We start from the raw sequence: 17,968 nt of genomic DNA, 5'->3' as shown, positions 1-17,968 counted from the left end.
GATGGGAATAGGCCATCTGATATTTGGGTGAGAGTAGTTTCAATGGAGTGGAGAGAATGAATCTAAGAAGGTGAACTTCTGAGGTTCGCTTTAATGTCGCAGTGTCAAATTCAAGCCTGATTATAGATTGGTGTAGTACCACCAAAATTGTGCCTGCCTAAATCAGGTCTAAATTTTTGCCATGGGTGACTTGGATGATATTAAAACAGTGGTTCTCAGATGGAGACGGGCCTCTGCAGGAGCATGGTTTCATGTCAAGGGAGGTGTGAGCTGAGGGTTTTTTTATTGTTTTGAGGTGAGGGCAGCAGGTAGGGAAAGGGGCAGAGGGGGGCAAAAGGAAGCTGCAGCTGGGCAGGAGTGTGGAGCAGGGCAGGCAGAAGTGCAGAGGTCAAAGCACAGGGCTCACGCCCAGCAGGGTGGCAGTAGAAGTGTTGCCAAATCCATCTATATGAGGTGAAATTGGGCTTTTTTTTTTAAGTCACTTTAATTTTTTGAGAGTTGTAAGTTGATAAGCAACCCCACTCTCCTCTTTTTGAAATGGGTTGAGCTTGTTCATACAAGCAGTGCCACTTTTTTTTTTTTCTTGCAAGACTTGGTAACAGTGCGCAGGAGCATGAGTCCAAATCAGGACTCTGCCGGAAGTGGCAGGGAGCCCCATACGGTGGAGCTAGGCCGGCTGGACCCTGCTTCCCAGTGGGGCCTAGCATTTCGCACAGCTTCTGCCCCATCAGCATGCAGGTCTCAAGAGCTCCACATGAGCCGTTAGGAGCCCTGCTCAATGGAACTGGGCCAGCCTGGCCCTGCTCCCTGCCACCACATGTAGCTCCTGGAACTGGCTGAAGCCATGTGCCATCTGGGGGTTGCACCTGTGCAGGCCATGAACACCCGGGGGCCATCCCCCTGGGGCTGCTGCTGCAGCAGCAGCTGTGCACTATGGCTGGTGTTACACACATTGCCAATTACTCAAATCACAAGTGAGACCTTATGAGAGGGACAAAGCGAAGTACCGCATTTATTGATTAAGCACTTGATACATGCAGGCACATGTGCATGCGTGCACACACACACACCATATTCATACCCCAATTTCTGTTTTGCGCTGGTATATGTTACCAGTCTTACCGGTGCTCGGATCAACTTAGTGACCAGCCAAGTTAATCACGAGTGGGAGCTGGGTTCCTGCTGGTCCATCTCATCAGGCAAACTGATGCTCCAGGATGACATGCAGAACAAGACCCAAAATCAGTATGTCTTGCCTTATCAATTTCTCCAGTCCTCTGGGCTTTTGCTGCATTATCACTATGTTTGTTCACTGTGTTATTCCTTGAAGGTCGATTGATGTAGTTCTCTCGCTGTTCTGGGGAAGATTCTTCTTGTTTTGTTCACTTTTCTGTCTGCAGTCTTCAGCCAGTTGCCAGCTGATGTTTTCCTTTTCCACTGACACTCTCTCACCCATTCTGTCGCACATACAGAATACAGAGGTTGACCACTTACGTCAAGCTACAGAGCAGTACAAAATTAGAGTTTCTTAAGGCAATGCAGAACTCAAGAAAATGCACAAAATATCCATCAAGGTAATACACAAGTTTAAGGCAATAGGCAAAAATCTATCTCCATGTTATTTACCTAATATGAAGCTGGTATTTATGTCATTTGCATAACCGTGTGTGTGGGGGGAGAAGGGTATACACACACTGGACACTCACAACCTCCCCCACACACCTCTATGTCCCAACCAAACCTCACACACTCCCCCATACGGTATACAAAAATAAGACTTTATTTTGAACTATTCTGCAATTGCCTCTATGTATACTATGCAAGCACACATACATTAGGACAAAATATTTTTTAATTACATTTAAAATATGAAAAAAAAGCAGTGGCCTTAGTTAGAAACAGCTTAAATAAGAAATGGATCATTTCATGACGGTGAGAAAAATAAACAACCCAAACCAAAGACAGCACAGCAGCAGAGGTTGCAGCAAAACATGAAGAATGAAAATACAATGATGCTATGGGGAGGCCCTGTCTTTTTTTTTTTTCATAGCTTAATGAGGCTCACTACGTCAAAGTTTGATAACCCCTGTGTTAAATAATAGCTTAGGTATGTTTAATCATCAATCATCATATGCCACCTTGTGGCCTGTAAACACAGTGCATATGGTCTATCAAATTGGTTTGAACTTTTTGTTTAATTCCAGGTGCTGCAGCTTACCTTCCTGAGCTGGGCTGCAGGGGAGGAATGCAGACTTCTCCATCAATATCAGTAATTTCTATGTAGTTCCAGAGTCTTACTTTTCAGATTTATTAATCTCTGATTACAGACTCTTGCAGCACATAATGTAACACCCAGAAGCATGCAGTATAACAGCAGCCCCTGTAGAACTTCCTAACCCTGACTGGTCATCAGTAACTATTCAGAGTTGCTAGGTTCCATGAAATTTGCCACTAAATTTGTCAGGCAGAGAACTGAAGACTTACTTTTCTCAGCACGCCTGCCTCACAACAAGAACTGGATAAATAATAGATTTCTGGCTATTCAGATATTAAAGAAACCCAAAAAATAAAAATCCAACCTTCAGTACAGATTACAACAAGCCAAGAACATGACAAATCAATAGTCGTTGGAAAACTTTCAGGAAAGAAACACTTTGTTCAAAATTAACTTTTTTTTTGTTTCTCTTTTCAGCAGTTTGCAGCAAGGGGAAAAATGTCAAACATTTTGCTTTAAATCAAAAGCAGGGGTTTATTTTACCTTATTTCAAAAGGAATCATTTCAGTTGGTGAATTTTATTTGCTATGTGTTTAGGGCTTATTTTTCCCAGAAATGGACAATTTGGTGAAATTAAAGAAAATTTTAATACATATGTTTTTTCACCAATAAAGATTTCACCCAGCTGTACTTAGCACTGCTTTTTAGAAGTGTTAATACCTCCTTCTTGATAAGTGAAGGGTGAGAGATGAGCATTCATGTTGGCCTCCACATAAAAGGTGGGGAAATGGATTCACTTCTGATACTTATTGGTGTCCCTCTGAAGAAATGGAAGGTTTCACCAAGGCATTGTGGGGAGTTTTACTTTTTCTCCCGGGAGGCAGTGTAGAGATGCACCTTACAGATGCTATGAAAGGACATGCAGAGAGTGATCTTGTATTTAAATCACTGCTTATGCTTGATAGCCAACTGTTTGCTGGTCTTTTCATAGCATCAGAAAAAAGGAGCTGTCACTCAGAAAAAAATATGCACCCCTGATTCTGACAGCACTACCTTGTCTTGAGATTGACACGGCTAACTCTCTCTCTCATACAGAGTACTGATGCTTCAGAGAGCTGTAACAGGTACTGTGGGAGAGTGCACAGGGCAGTGCTCTGCTGCGGTACTAGTTTGGAAGTGAGGCAAAACTAAGACAAAACTGTACCCAAACCAGTGGGTTATTGCACTGTTGCTTATCTATTATTCCATGTCTTGAGATAGAAAAGATATACTGTTTTGTGGTACAATGAGCATACATTATATTAAGCCTAAATAGATGAGGATAAAAAAGGAAGGAAGGAAACCAGAACAATTAGATTAATTCCATCACTGATAACCATTTCATTTTTGCTATTTCTCTCCCTTGCTGAAGGCAGCATCTCTCACAGATGTGCACAAGATTGGCAGATCCAGCATGTTCTTCTCATCCAGTGACATCACTATGCCTCCAGGCTGTAGAACATGAGTAGTCCATGTGTGCTGGTTTCACTACCAGATAGGATGGATTTTTTTTTAACTGCTTCCTACTTTGAAAGTCTTGGATGAATTTACTGCAGAGAGGTAGAATGTTATTAAGCTGTATTTCAGCCAAATCCCTAGGGTTAACAACACTAGTCTTGCAAAAGGTACCTTGGGGATAGGGGTGGGTCTTAAAAGATTACCAGTAGATAAAACCTCAATTTCAGCTCTTCCAAGAGAAGGTAATGGAACAATGCTATAGATTTTAGTTTAACAGGACATGTGCCCACATATTCAAGGGCTGAATTTGGAATGAATATTCTAGGAAATTCTAGAAGCCAAATGTTTCTGCAAAACAGATTTGTTTTTGTTTTGAGATCTACGTGCCCCAGCAATTTAATAACATGCTTTTTTAGAGTTTTAGCCAAGAACAGCACAAAACTCATCATTCATCTTGAAACCAGACACAAGGTTAAAATGATGTTATATATCATTTTTGAGGATTCTGTTCTCAAATCTGAAGCCACCATCAGGGTAAATCAAAAGATAAAACCTCAGTAGTGCACAGTGAGAGGAGAGTACAAATAACTAAAGATTCAGCAAGGCATAGGGTGCACACAGTTATTGTTTCATGAACCAGAACTTTTTATTAACCAGCTAAAAACTTCACTTCTGTTTAAGTGAACCACAAGAAAATGCTTTATGAACTGGAACTGGGGAGAATTGTGGGTGCTTTGTCAACTGGAGGTTGGGGAAAGGAGGGTGAAATTCTGTCCCATCAATACCAAGGCTTGCTCAATGGGTGCCCAAGGAAGGGTGGGATGGAGGCTGTCATAGTAGAATAGCAGTATACCACCACATGGGCTGGGGGGGCTTGAGTCCTAGGCTGCTCTGTTGCCCTCCTCCTAGATGAGAACTGTCCCAGCATTTGTCTGGAAGAGAGTAGTGGCTTCAGACCCCAATTCCCTGACTCCTTAGTGAAAGCTGGTGCCCTTGAACTTGAGCCTGAGCAGGAATAAGAACTAGAGAAAGGAAGAAATCATAGAAGGACCGGAAGGGACCTATAAGATCATCAAGTCCAGTTCCCTGCCATGGGCAAGAGGTAATTGGGCTTAAACAAGCTCAGTGAGGTATTTGTCCAGCCTCCTCTTGAAGACTGCCAAAGATGGCAACTGTACCACCTCTGCTGCAAGTGTGTTCCAGATTCTAGTTACCCGTATGGAAAAGAAGTTTTTCCTTATGTCCAGCTGAAACTTTTCCTTTGCTAGCTTGGGTCCATTGGTCCACATCTTCCTGGGGTGGGGGAGGCTTTTCTGAAAAGTTCACCTAGGTCCTGGTGTTCTCACTTGACATATTTGTAGGCGACATCAAGTTGCCTCTCAGCCTTCTTTTGCTCAGGCTGAACAGTCCCAAATCCTGAAGTTTCTCCTCACAGAGCCTGTCCCCCAGGCCCTTGATCATGTGGGTGGCCCTTCTCTGCACCCTTTCAAGCATGTCCGCATCCTTCTTGAAGTGTGGTGCCCAGAACTGGACACAATACTCCAGCTGTGGCCTCACCAATGTCGAATAGAGGGGGAGGAGCATCTCTCTGGATCTGCTGGTGACCCATCTGCTGATGTACACCAGAGTTCTATTTGCTCTGTTGGCAACTCTGTCACACTGGTGGCTCATATTCATCTGGTTGATCATCACACCTAGCTCCCTTTCAGATGCAGTGCCAGCCAGTGGTCCACCACCCATCATATAGATACGGTGAGGGTTCTTCCTACCCAAATGAAGGATCCAGCATTTGTCCCTATTGAACTTCATCTGGTTTTGTTCAGCCCATAGGACCAGCCTGTCAAGGTTGTCCTGAATCCTTGACCTGTCCTCTGATGTGCCTGCTTGTCCCTACAGTTTGGTATCATCTGCAGACTTGATCATTGCAGTTTTCACTCCCTTGTCCAAGTCATTAATAAAGATATTAAAAAGCATGGGCCCAAGCACTGATCTCTGGGGTACACCACTGGAGATAGTCTTCCAGGATGAGGCCACCCTGTCAGTCAAGACTCTTCGGGATCGGCCGCTGATTCAGTTCCCAACCCACCTCAGTGTAGCCTGATCTAGGCCAGAACTCTCCAACTTAACTGAGAGGATTTCATAGGAAATAGTATCAAAGGCCCTGCTGGAATCTAGGTAGATGACATCTACCTCCTGTCTCGTGTCCAGGTGGTTAGTTACCTGGTCATAAAAGGGCACCAGATTTGTTACGCATGACCTCCCCTCTACAAAGCCATGCTGGATGCTTCTCAGTACCCCACCATGGTACTGATGCAATCTTGTGGGTGATATCTTCCTTGACAGTTTTTTCAACAATCTTCCCCAGGACCAGTCTATAATTGGCAGACTGATCGGTCTATAGTTGGCAGGGTGTAGCCTCCTGTGCCTCTCCCCCAAGCATCGTGTATCTGGGTTCTTCACAAACCTCGCTGTGGCTTCTTGGGCAGCATGGCCAGGCTATGGGTAGCGGCCTCAAGTCAGCTTCCCAGAGGTCTCACCTGCCACATCTTTGAGGATAAATAGGTTCCTATCAGGAGGGTGATGTCTGATCCTTCTTCCCCTGGTACTTCCCCTTGGCCATCCTCACGGTCATATCTTCTCAGGGCTCCACCTCCCCTACACCCAACCTAATGACAACCACAATGTTGTCCATCAGGGCCAATGCTCAGGCCCTTCCTAATACTCAGTTTCTTAGGGGCTATGGTCATTAGCTATTGATGGTATTCATCCCAAGTGCTCCCAGCGGCCCCTCTCTGCTCTCGGCTTATGGGGAGCCAGACTCTCCCTGGACCCCAGCCCCCCTTGACATGTCATCTGCTCCCCGAGTTTGGTACCTGCTGCCTGTCATCTGGGTCAGGGTCCTGTCCTTGCTGTATTTGCTGGTGTCCCAGTCACTGCAGCTGTCACCCTTAGCCCACACTGGCTCCGTAAGTGACTCCTTGGGCCCTCACTGGCCCAGCGTTCTCTTGATGCTCCCCTCCCGAGGGAGCCACCAGGGTTGTCTTAGTGCTCTCGCCCTTCTGGGCCAGCCAGGGGCACTGTTTCCAGTCCCCCTGCCTGGAACTTTTCTCCTGGTGCTGGGCACCCACCCAGCTAATCGCCCTTGGCACTCTTTCATAAAGCGCACCCAGGCAGATATGGGAGCCGTTCACGGCTCCTTCTGGCTCCGCCACGGGTTTCACCTTTCATCTTCATCCATGGTGGCTGCAGCTGCTTCAGTTTCACTTTCGCCGTGATTGGCTGCTAGCGCAGCATCCCACCATCTCTCCCTGGACTCTGGTAAGTTTTTACCACATACCCCCCCATTTAAGTTGCCTTGGGGCATCTCATCCTCCATCTTTTCATTCTCAATAAACCTTGACAGGAAATTGGCAATGCGGTTAATTGTCCCTGGTTGATATCTCACATTAAACTTAAATGGCTGAAGCAATAACACCCACCATGTTATCTGGCCGTTACTGTGCCTAAATTTATTCAGCCATTGTAAAGGGGCATGGTCGGTCACTAGATTGAATTCTTGCCCCATTAAATAATATCTAAAATAGTTTACTGCCCACTTTATGGTCAGACTCTCCCTTTCAATGGTGGAATACCTGGTTTCCACGTCATTTAATTTTCAGCTAGCATAAGTGATCGGGCGTTCCGCACCTACGGCTGTCTCGGAGACATCCATCTGCAAGATGAAAGTTTTAGAAAAATCAGGTGTTATGACGACCACCTCACTACACAATTCTCTCCTGATGTCTTCAAAACCCCTTTCCATCCCTGGAGTCCAGCCAATAGGGCCCTGTACCTTTCCTCTGATGACATCTGTTAGGGCCATGGTTTTTTCTGTGAAGCGGGGAATTAACCTCCTATAATAGTCTGCCAGTCCTAAAAAAGCCTGCATTTGTCGCTTCATCTGTGGAGGCGGATATCTTCTTATTATGTCTATTTTACTAGCTAGAGGGCGTATTCCAACTTTGCCCTTCTCTAAAGCCCAAATAATTTGTCTCTTAGACCCCGAAGGTGCATTTTTTTGGGTTCACCATCATGCCCATCCAGCAGATTTCTTATAACGCTACCCCTACGGGGTGGTGTAAGTGCTGCTCCCATGTTTGCAAGTAAATTACTACATCATGATCACCTCTTGGTGCAACTGGCCAACTGTGGCCTTGGGTCCACCATGATCCACTGGCTGGGAAATTGGCTCTGTGGTCAGACCCAGAGGGTAGTAATTGATGGAAGTCAATCATCATGGTGTCCTGTGACAGTGGGGTCCCCCAAGGCTCTGTCCTTGGACCCATATTGTTCAACATCTTCATTAATGATGTGGACATTGGAGTCAGGAGTGGACTGGCCAGGTTTGCTGATGACACCAAACTTTGGGGCAAAGCATGCACACCAGAAGACAGGCGGGTGATCCAGGTTGACCTGGACAGGCTCAGCAAATGGGCGGACGAGAACCTGATGGTGTTTAACACCGAAAAATGCAAGGTTCTCCACCTTGGGAAGAAAAACCTGCAGCATCCTTATAGGCTCAGCAGTGCTACGCTATGGAAGAAAGAGACTTGGGGGTCATCACTGAACACAAGATGAACATGAGCCTTCAATGCGATACTGCAGCTAGTAAAGTGACCAAAACGCTGGCTTGCATCCATAGCTGCTTCTCAAGCAAATCCCAGGACGTCATTCTCCCCTTGTACTCAGCGTTGGTGAGGCTGCAGCTGGAGTACTGCATTCAGTTTTGGGCTCCACAATTCAAAAAGGATGTTGAGAAGTTTGAGAGAGTCCAGAGAAGAGCCACACACATGATCAGAGGTCAGGAAAACAGATCTTACGATGACAGGCTGAGAGCCATGGGGCTCTTTAGCCTGGAAAAGCTAAGGCTCAGGTGATCTGATGGCCGCCTAGAAGTTTATCAGGGGTGATCACCTGTATCTGGGGAAACGTTTGTTCACCAGAGCGCCCCAAGGGATGACAAGGTCAAACGGTCATTAACTACTACTAGACCATTTCAGGCTAGACATAAGGAAGAATTTCATTACTGTCTGAGCCCCCAAGGTCTGGAACAGCCTGCCATCGGTGGTGGTTCAAGCACCTACATTGAACACCTTCAAGAGCAAATTGGATGCTTACCTTGCTGGGATCCTATGACTCCAGCTGACTTCCTGCCCTTTGTGCAGGGGGCTGGAATCGATGATCTTCCGAGGTCCCTTCCAGGCCTAATGTCTATGAAATCTATTAAATCATCAATATATGTGGCCATGTACCTCATGTGTGGGGCTAGAATGTGGTTCATCAGTTATTAAAAGGTTGCTGCGGCCCAGTGTAGGCCGAAAGGCATTCTCGTAAACTCAAACAATCCCCAGGGGGTGCCGAAGGCCGTTTTCAGCCAATCTTTTTCTGCTACAGGGATCTGCCAGTACCCCTTGGCCATGTTGATAGTGGAAATATACCGAGCCTGCCCTATCTGGTCTGGCAATTCCTCTATATGAGGCATGGGGAAGACATCGAATCTGGTGACTTCATTAACCTTTTGAAAATTGATGCATATTCTAAGTGTATTGTCTTTTTTCGGCACTATTACCATCAGGTTCCACCAAGGACTGTGAAGGCATGAAGATGTTAGCCTTGAGCTAACATCTTCCATAGTTTGCCTTAGACCTTCTCACGCCAGTGATGGGGAATAGGCCTCCACCTTTCACACATTATGGTCCCTTTTGGTGTGTAGATCTCATACTGTATCCCTTGGATCCGGCCAGGCTTTTCATTGAATACTTCACCGAACTTTGCCAACAGCCTTCTCAACTGGTCGTGCTGCTGGGCATCGAGTTTGGGCCCATACGCTGGTTGGCCACCTGGTTCTTGCCCTTCTGATGACTCCCCTGCCTCAGGTCCTAATTCTTTGTGTGGGCCTTCTGGGCTCAACAGCCAGCCCTCTGGCTCTCACAACACTTTCAGCAAGTTGACATGATAAATTTGTCGCTCCTTTCTATGCCCAGGGCAATGTACTTCGTAGTTGGTAGGCCCGGTTTGATGCACAATCTTGAACGGGCCTTGCCATCAAGTCAACAACCTGTCAGCCGTCATGGGGAGTAATACAAGGACCTTATCTCCGATGTGAAAATCTCTAGCACTGGTCCCTTTATCATACTCCCACTGTTGTCTCTGCTGAGCCTCGACCAAGTGCTCCTGAGCGAGCTGCCTGGCTTTTGCCAGTCACTCTATCATTTCCTGTTGGTAGCGCCGTACCCCAACTCCCGGTTATCCCACATTTTCCCATTCCTCTCCCATCCCTTGTAACAGCCCTCGTAGTTTATGGCCATATATTAATTCAAATGGGGATAGCCTCATGGACGCCTGTGGAGCATCTCTCAGTGCAAAAAGGAGAGGTATTAGGATCAAGTCCCACCTTCTTGGTTCATCCTGGGCGTGTTGCCGCAATAGCCATTTAATTGTACCATTCAAGCATTCCGCTAGCCCGTTAGTTTGCGGATGATACACTGAGGTGCAAAGTTGCCAAATCTTCAGCAGCTGACACATAGCCTGGATAACTCCAGACATAAAATTAGTCTCTTCCTGTGTAATTATTTCTCTCAGCACTCCCACCCAGGACACCCATTTTAGTAACTCCTCTGCAATTCGTGGGGCTGTTGCTGATCTCAGGGGTATTGCATCTGGTTAGCGTGTAGCATAGTCAATGATGACTAATATATATTGGTGTCCAGTGCTAGTCTTTGTTAAGGGTCCCACTGCATCTAGCACTATTCAGTCAAAGGGTGCCACTTCGATGAGCGGCATTGGTTGCAGTGGTGCCTGTGGGGGCTGTCTCTCTTGGACCCTCTGACATTCTAGACGTGGCTTGCAACACCGTATAATGTCATCCCTCATCCCTGGCCAAAAAACCCACTGTCCTATCTGGGTCACCACCTTGTCTGCCCTGAGGTGGTCGCCCATTGGGCTAGCATGTGCCAACCTCCATACCCTCTTATGGAGACTTCCAGAGACTACTAGCTGCCGGGCCCATTCCCCTCGGACCTGACACTACTTTACTTGGTATAACAGACCCCTATGTACTGAAAAATATGCATCACTTACATCCATTCAGGTTGTATGCTCTCTTCCTCTACCCAAGCAACCTCTTTCTCCCGGATCTTCTGTAGCTTGTCATCCTCTTCTTCAGCCATCTGAAAGTGCACGCTCTTGGTTCCTGTCCCGAGGCTAACCCACTCTTCCTCGTCAGACGAAGCTGAATCCTCTTCCACTATCCAACCTTCTCCACAGGGCCGTCTTCTACGCCTTATCTCCTTCACACATACTTCCTCTAATACCTTGTAGAGAGGTCGCCAATCACTCACCACAGTCATCTGGCCATCTAACTGAGGAGCAAGCCCAATGCATAATTTGCCCTTGCAACTGGTGATCCTCACGTCCATGAAGCCCCTTTTGTATTGCTCCATCTTGCCATGTATACACTGCATCCTGACCAGAGGGCACCATTCGATAACACTTTAAGGGATCGTCCCGACCCATATTAACATCTGGGAGCAACCAGTGTCCAGGGTGGCCTGAAGCGGCCTAACTGCTACCCACACTGTCACCATGGCACGGTCCCACCCTTCTACTTCTTTGCTGCGTCTAAAACTGCAGTCCATTTCCTCAATTGGTTTGCAGGTATTGTGTCACTCCTTCACCCCCGTAGCCTCCCCGATGGGTTTCCATCTTTCTGTGCCCCCCAGGGTGCATTCTTGGGAAATGTGTCCAGTCTTGCCACACTGATAAAAGATGATTCCTTGCCTCACCTGGTGCACGGGTGCCTGCCGGGGCTCATCCTCCTTCTTAGGTGTAATCCCCACACTTTTATAGTTCCTTTCTCTGAGTGACTCCCCTTCTGAGGCAGCAAAGGCCTGTGCTATTCTTAAGGCTTCAGTGGCTGTCCAGGGAAGGTGCTGGTATACCTATAGCTGAGTGTCCTCATCCAGATCTTTTATGAACTGTTCAAGCAGGATCTGATCCACCAGGGCCGCTCGATCCACCTTCCCTGGAGGAACCCATTTATCCAAAAGATCTTTTAGCAACTGCATTAAATTTCTGGGTCTGCAGTCCTCCTTGCTCTTTCAGGCATGGAACAACTTACAATAGTGGTCTGTGGTGAGCTCTAACCACTGCAGTATGGCCGCCTTAACCTTTTCATAGTCGCAGGCTTCCTCCTGAGGCAAGGCCTAATAAGCGACCTGTGCCTTGCCCACTACTAGTGACCTGAGCTTACTGGCCCATTGTAGCTTGTCCAGCCCTGCCTGGATTGCCAGCCTTTCAAACGATTCGATGTAGGCTTCTACGTTGTCTTCAAGAGTCATATGATGCATTCAAAAGGCGGTCAAGTTTCGACGCATCCACTCCTATTGTTGTATGGCTTGTTGCTGTTGGACCTCTAGCAGCTGAGCTACTGCATGCAATGTCTAGCCTAGCAAATTGATCTGGGGATTTAGATTCATCTCCATCATTGTATTGGCCTCCAGGGTACTCCTTGTGTCAGCATTCCCAGCCAATACACCAATTTGTAGCCTCCCATGCCTCTCCCCCAAGCATTGCGTGTCTGGGTTCTTCACGAACCTTGCCATGGCTTTTTGGGTGGCACGGCCAGGCTATGTGTAGCAGCTTCGAGTCAGCTCCCCCAGGGCCTCTCCTGCCACGTCTTTGATGATAAATATGTTCCTATTGGGAGGACAATGTCTGGTCCTGCTTCACCTGGTACTTCCCCTTGACTGTCCTTGCAGTTGTTTCTTCTCGGAGCTCCACCTCCCCTACACCCTGCCTAACGCCAGCCATGATACTGTCTGTCAGGGCCGATGCTCGGGCCCTTCCTAACACTCAGTTTCTTAGGGGCTGTGGTTGTTAGCTATTGATAATACTCTTCCCAAGTGCTCCCCACAGCCCCTTTCTGCTCTCGGCTTATGCAGAGCCGAACTCTCCCCAGGCTCCAGCCCCCCTTGACGCATCATCTGCTCCCCAAGTTCAGTACCTGCCACCTGTCATCTGGGTCAGGGTCCCATCCTCACTGTATTCAATAGTGTCCCAGTCACTGAGGCTGCCGCCCTTAGCCCACGCTAGCTCCATAAACAACTCCTTGGGCCCTCACTGGGCCAGCGTTCTCTTGATGCTCCCCTTCCGAGAGAGCCACCAAGTCTCCTTCCCAGGGTCGTCTGGGTGCTCTGGCCCCTCCGGGCTGGCTGGGGACACTGTTTCCAGTCCCCCCCAGCTTCCTTCTGGCTGGACCTTTTCTCCTGGTGCCAGGTACCTGCCCAGCCAATTGCCCTTGGCGCGTTTTCAAAAAGTGTGCCCAGGTGGACGGGGGAGCCACTCCTGGCTCCTCCTTGCTCTGCCATGGGTTTTTCCTTTGATCTTCATCTGTGGTGGCTGGAGCCACTACGGTTTCACTTTCACTGCAATCAGCTGCTGGTGCAGTGTCCCACCACCTCTCCCTGGACTCTGGTAAGTTTCCACCACACAAGGGTTTCCCTCTTTCCCTTCTTAAAGATGAGTACCACATTTGCCTTCTCCCAGTTGTTAGTTACAACTCCTGAGTTCCACAATTCCTCAAACAGCCTAGCCAGAGGCACCGCTGTGAGCTTGGCCAGCTCTTTCAGCACTGGCTGAAGATTGTCTGGATCAGCCAACTTGAAAGTGTCCAACTGATCTAACAGTATCTTCACCTGTTCTCCACTGATTTTATGAGGACTGCTGTCATTGCCATATTCCCTGAGCCCCTGGTCTGGTGACCAGTTCTCATCTGATTTCAGGAATACTGGTGCAAACCAATTGTTGAGGAGCTCTTCCTTTTTACAGGGATCAATTGTGGGCTTCCTCTCTGTGTTCTGTAGGGGTGCCACAGTGAAGCTTGATTTTTTTCTTGCTCCCTATGTACCTATAGAAGGATTTTTTGTTATCTTTAATTTTGGTCACCAACTTAACTTCCATGGATGCCTTGGCTTTCCTTGTCTTGTGTCTGCAGATCCTGGCCACATGACTATACTCTTCTCTGGATCCTGAACCATTTTTCCATTGGGTGTACACTTCTTTTTTCTTTTTGAGAAGTTCCTTGATGTCTCTGTTAAGACAGGCAGGTCTCTTGGCCCCTCTCCCTCTTTTTGATTGCCTAGGGATGCCCTCTTTTTGAGCGATAAGAATACCCTCCTTGAGGAAGCACCATCCTTCTTGAGCTCCTAAGTCGGCCAGACACTGGTTGCAAAGGGCCTTTCCAACTAGACTCCTGAGTTTACTAAAGTCCACCTGTCAAAAGTCTAGGACTTTTGAGGGAGCAGGGCTATGGAACAGCAGTGGAAAGGCAAGTTCAGGGCTTGTTTGAGACTGGGGCCCTAGTCTCAGGACTGTTGGTAGGGTTGAGAAGTTCCAGACTTAGCACTTGGAAACCATGACTGGGGAAGGGCAGGGGATGAGCTGAACTTTTGTCCCTGATTAAAGGTTTGTTAGTACTGCTGGAGGCATCCTTGGGATGGTGCAGTGGGGTTCTCAAGGCAAGGTTAGAGATGGAGGCAGGGTTCTGTGGTGCTGTTGAGGGTCTGACCCTGGTGAGGGCCTAATGGGAGGAGCTACAGAGAGCCATGGCCCAGAGATGGCATCACTGAGGTATGGGGATTAGCTCCCCACAGGGTCCATCACAAAGGAGGGTGGCTGAATAGGATAAGCCTGACCCTGGTGAGTAGATGATCTAGGCTGCAGTGTCCTGCTGTTTAAGGCTGCTGCTATACCCTGACCCTGCTGAGGATACTGCTGGCCTGGGAGTGGAGTGGGACATACAGAGAAGCTGTGGAGAGAGAACTTGGGTGGGCAGAAGTGAGGAGTGGAGCAACACAGAGAGGTAGCTGGGTGCTCTCAGTCTGTCTTCTGAGGGTGACAACAAGAGTCTGTTGGGGGTCTCTCCACCCAGAGGGTCTCCATGTGTGTCTCTGATCTGCTTTACCATGCCTGCTGCCACACTGGTAGTTTGACCTTCCTCCTCTCCTCATTGTTCAGGATGTTTTCTTCTACAAGGATGTATTCTAATCCACATGACTGTGTCCCACTATTTGGGGCAGCTGAGGGCAGCAGCTCCACATGTGCTCTTCTGTTGCTGGAGGAGATGGTCCTGTTGGAGGAGATGATACTGCTGAGGATCTAACCTCCTGGGGAGAGCAAGTTTGCTCTGGTGGTTCTACAGAAAGGACAAGGACTCCCTTTAAATGACAGAACAGCTGCCAAGGAAATTGTAGTACTGTCACAAAATGGGTTTCAGGTTTGGGGAATCAATCAAAAAAAAAGGTTATCAATTCCTTCCTGGCCCAAGGAGTGCAGTGAAACCCATACGAAGACTGCAAGCACTATGCAGGGCTTGCAGCTGTAAAGTCTCCCTCCCATCACAGCTGCAAGCTTCCAGAGGACCCTGGTCATCACCCTACTAAGATCCCCTGATTTAAGTTCTGTAGCTCTGCAAGTTCCCTAAAGCAGCCAGCTGCACCTGCCACAACCATTCCCTGCACACCCCTGGGCTGGCACTCTTCTCCCACAGTGATTTCCAGTTGGAACCCTACCCTGAAGTGATTCAAAGCAAACACATTTCCACCCAGCTTTGCACTGTGGGGGTGCATGCAGTGGCGCCAAGTCAGTCCCCTGCACCCCTGGACAAACCTCACATGGCTCCACCCCATGACCCACCTCAGCCCCAGCCCCTACCCCACTCCCTCCCTCACCATGGGGGCCTTGATCTGCCCCCTCCTTTCCTTTCCCCCTTGCTCCTTCCCCTTCCCCTCTGCAGACTTTTCTGCTGGGCACTGCTCTACAGGCCATTGGGGTGCATTCTGGGTGCATGCATACTGCGGCTGTGCACCTGCATGCAGATTCTCCATATGGCACTGTCGCAGAGCTCTCAGGTGCCCTGCAACTGAGAGCAGAAACGGCTTGGGAGAGACCCCTAGTGGCAAGAAGGGGGAACCTCAGCTGCCAGTCACCAGTACTGCGCAGGTGCTGGTTGCTAGGGCAACCAGTGAAACCTAGAGACAGGAAGGGGCAAAGCTTAGCCCTTCTTAAGCCCAGGCAGGAGGCCAGGAGGGCAGTTTCCCTCTGGCGGCCGAGGGAGGAAGAACTCGGCCAGTACAAAGGGGATAACTCTGACGGTAGGAACATCCCCTAGTTCCTGCTGGGGTTGGTGCACTCTCTGATAGGGATGGGTTCTTATTTGACCAGGACAGTCTAGCTTTTATGTTGTAGCCCAGGGGTTTTGTGTTTGTGTGTTTATTGTTTTGACCAGAGGACCGGGGGAGGCTATTAGGGGTTGGAGGAGGCCTCATAGGGATCCCACAGTAGCGTGGGTGTTCCTGGTGCTGGAGAGGTGCAGCATTATTTGGGGTGCATTGGCCCCAGCCCCGGAGCCAGGGGGCAGTGAGAAGCCCTGGAGCTAGGGGGGATCGAAGAGCCCTAGAGCCAAGGGGGGACAGCGAGGAGCCCCGAGTGAAGGGGGCAGCAACGAGCCCCGGAGCGGGCACTGGCAAGAAGCCCCAGAATGGCCAGTGCAGGACAAGCTAGAGGGTGCCGGTAGGGGTACAGGCTATGAAATGAGCTAGAGGGCACCAGCAAGGGTGCAGGCTGAGGGACAAGACAGACAGCGTCCGTGGGGCACAGAAAGTAAGACAGACCTGAACAACATCAGATACATCTGCGAGGCTTGGGCTGCGGTGTAAGGGGAGGAAAGGAGCTGCAGATAGTGCCTCAGGCACCGAGACAGAAAATAGGCAGCCTCTCGCTCGATTAAGATCTTCCAATCAAGCAAATAACAACAAGGCATGGCAAGCAAGAAGGCGGGCAGTTGGCCCTTGATCAGTGTTGCGGGACCACTAATAGATGGCCCTGAAGAGGCACAACTGTCACAGGCACCAATATATCTGTGCACCTGTAGTGTGTGTGTGTGTGCGCGCACACACATCCACCCCCCAAGTGCCTTTTGGCTGCAGCAGCCGGAGCCTACACTGCCCTGCGGCTCCTCTGCACTGCCATTGCTGCACCACTGGGCAACAAGGTGGCAGAGGTGATGGCAGTGGAGAGAAGCCTAGGCACCCGCTCCAGACCATGTGCTCTGTTAGCACTTTTAAAAAATTAGCACGTTCATTGGTTCTTGCATTAATTATGCACATTAACTGCAATCCTACATCAATAATTCTAAAATGAGCTCTGGCACTCTGAGGTGCTATTAGAGCCATTTAAGGGTGACACAGGGTGCTATGCAATATTAGCATCATTAGGTGTGCAAACATCTACACAATTCACAAGAGAAACCCAGAGGGTGCCTGGACATGTGCTGTGAGGCTGCTCCAACAAGCTGTAATTACAGCACATCAGAGCAGATTCAGTTAATCAAATCTGCCAGAGTGTGGTAATTACCATGCTCCAGCCAGCCTCCCTGTCTCATGTATCATTATCCCCATGCCTCAAAATGGCAGCAGGGGTACCTGAACTAAAGCTTGTTGAACAAGCTTTAGTTCAAGTACCCCCGCTGCCATTTAGAAGCATGGCGACACTGATGCATGAGATGCTGCAGCACTTTAATTAGACGAGCTCTTGGAGCCTCTCTAATTAAAATGTCCCTCTCTACCCCCAGAGCATGTGTAAAAGTGCTCAGAGATTTCAGATAGGAAGTCACACCACCGTGTCAAAACCATTCTGACCTGTTGTCTTCCTGAGTTCTTTGCAACAGAAGACTTGCTTTGTTATTTTTCCAGAGTCAAGAAACGTGAAAGTTAAGAGCTTTTGGTATTTTCCTAGGCACACCTTGAGTCTAAAAGCTTGAGAACCACTGGTCTAGGTTCTGATTCCAACTTTGCAAAGGACTTGCTGTATAAACATGGGTATCTTACTGACTGTTCCCGTATCTGACATTCTCTGTAATTTTAGAAGAAAGATGGGAGCAAATTACTAGGGCTGTGTGAAGCTTCGGGTGGTGATTTGATTCAGAGGAAATTCAGCACAATTCAGTCTCTGAATCTGAATCAAATCAGGGGACAAATGTAAAGATCCAAATCAATTCAAAGCTCTCCGAATCTTTGGAAAAGATTCGGAGAGCTTTGATGATTTGGACAGTTCCCAGTGGCTACAGCAGAGAGCTGCAGCTGACTCTGAGCTGGTAAGTACTAAGGGCTGGGGGAGGGTGGAGGGGACCATGGAGGGACCCCTGCCAGCTCCCCCATC

The sequence above is a fragment of the Crocodylus porosus genome, unplaced genomic scaffold (assembly GCF_001723895.1).
Source record: "Crocodylus porosus isolate Cpor-Errol unplaced genomic scaffold, CroPor_comp1, whole genome shotgun sequence".
Taxonomy (NCBI): domain Eukaryota; kingdom Metazoa; phylum Chordata; order Crocodylia; family Crocodylidae; genus Crocodylus; species Crocodylus porosus.
The sequence above is the reverse complement of the archived record's forward strand: the minus strand, read 5'-3'. Positions refer to the sequence as shown.